A 2,201-nucleotide genomic window follows, 5' to 3' on the forward strand; every position below is an offset into this window, starting at 1 on the left:
GGGTGGATGAATCCGGAAACAGCTGGTTTCCTTGTACTAAAACAAGCGCCATATCACGAAGGATTCTTGCATTTCTTTTTCTTTTTTGCATTTTTCACATTTTCTTATTTATCATGGTTTGTAATAAATTTTCTGATGTGGGTTGTGGTTTTGAGGCTGGCTTAAGGAGTTCAGGGAACCAGAGGAATGGTCTTTTTCAATTAGGGCACAGCTGTTGTTTCTCTCCAATTCTGGCTTTCTGTAATTGCTTTGGGTGCCTCAGGCAATTTTTCACTTTGAGCGACTTTTTCCTAAATGCTTTGTTGGTCTGAGTTGGTTTTGCCTTTTTCCTTTTCAAATTGTGTATTCTGATGCAATACAAACAAGGGTTTAGAACGAGGATCCATCAGGAAATTGAAAAACAGAACATATTGGGTTTTCATGATTAGAAATCATAGGCAACATGACCAAGATGAGTTTTTGGGTTTTGGAAAATGACATAGAACCCTTCCACTGAGGGGCAGATATTAATTTCCTCCAAATCGAGAGTGAGTGCAATTTTCAGGTGAATTCAATCAGAATTCCACAGCCAGTCAGCTAGGAGGGGTGGATGAATCCGGGAACAGCTGGTTTCCTTGCAACTAAATCAAGCCCAATATCACAAAGGACTCTTGCATTTCTTTGGCTTTTTCTCTTTTTTCTTTTTTTCATGGTTTGTAATGAATTTTCTGATGTGAGCTTTGGTTTTGAGGCTGCAATATAGACTTCAGTGCACAGGAGGAATGGTCTTTTTCAAACAGGGCACAGCTGTTGGCCTGCTTCAATTCTGGCTTGCTGTCATTGTTTTGGGTGCCTCAGCCGATTTGTGGTTTCTTGTGTGGCAATTTCCTAAATGTTTTCTGGGTCTGAGTTGGTTTTCCCTTCTTCCTTCCCAAATTTTGTAATTCTGACGCAACACAAACAAGAGTTTGGACAGAGTAGCCATAATGAAATAAAAAACATTACAAATAGGCATTTGAAGAATATAAATCTACAGGTAACACGACCAAGGTAAGTTTTTGTGTTTTGGAAAATAAAATGGAACACTTTGGCTGAGGTGACAGATATTAATTCCCTCCAAACTGAGTTTCACTACGATTTTCAGGTTAATTCAGTCAGAATTCCACAGGCATCAGCTGGAGGGGTGGATGAATGCGGGAACATTCGGTTTTCTTGAGACTAAATCTAGTCCAATATCATTATGGATTCTTGCATTTTTTTGGCTGTTTTCTCATTTTTCTTATTTATCATGGTTTGTAATGAATTTTCTGATGTGAGCTTTGGTTTTGAGGCTGGCATATTGAGTTCAGGGCACAAGAGGAAGGTTCTTTTTCAATCAGGGCACAGCTGTTGGCTTGCTCCAATTCTGGCTTGCTGTCATTGTTTTGGGTGCCTCAGCTGATTTGTGGTTTCTTGTGTGGCAATTTCCTAAATGTTTTCGGGGTCTGAGTCGGTTTTGCCTTCTTATTCCCAAATTTTGTATTCTGATGCAATACAAGCATGTTTTGGAGAGTAGCCATTATGAAAGAAAAAAAAAAAAAACACAGCGCATTGACCTTTCAGGATTAGAAATCTACAGGCAACACAACCAAGATGAGTTTTTGTGTTTTGGAAAATGACATAGAACGCTTCTGCTGAGGGGACAGATTCTAATTCCCTCCAAAATGAGTGTGAGTGCGATTTTGAGGTGAATTCAATCAGAATTCCAGAGTCAGTCTGTGGAAGAGGGGGATGAATCTGGAAACAGCCAGTTTCTTTGTGTCTAAATCCAGCCAAATATCACAAAGGACTCTTGCATTTCTTTGGCTTTTTCACATTTCCCTTATTTATCATGGTTTGTAATGAATTTTCTGATGTGAGCTTTGGTTTTGAGGCTGCAATATAGAGTTCAGGGCACCTGAGGAATGGTCTTTTTCAAACAGGACACAGCTGTTGGTGTGCTCCAATTCTGGCTATTGTCTTTGTTTTGGGTGCCTCAGCTGAAATTTGGTTTCTTTAGTTTCACTGGGATTGTCAGGTTCATTCAGTCAGAATTCCACAGGCAGTCAGCTTTAGTGGTGGATGAATCTGGGAACAGCCGGTTTCCTTGCAACTAAATCAAACCCAATATCATTATGGATTCTTGCATTTCTTTGGCTTTTTCTCTTTTTTCTTATTTATCATGGTTTGTAATGAATTTTCTG

The sequence above is a fragment of the Oryctolagus cuniculus genome, unplaced genomic scaffold (genome assembly GCF_964237555.1).
Source record: "Oryctolagus cuniculus unplaced genomic scaffold, mOryCun1.1 SCAFFOLD_126, whole genome shotgun sequence".
NCBI lineage: Eukaryota > Metazoa > Chordata > Mammalia > Lagomorpha > Leporidae > Oryctolagus > Oryctolagus cuniculus.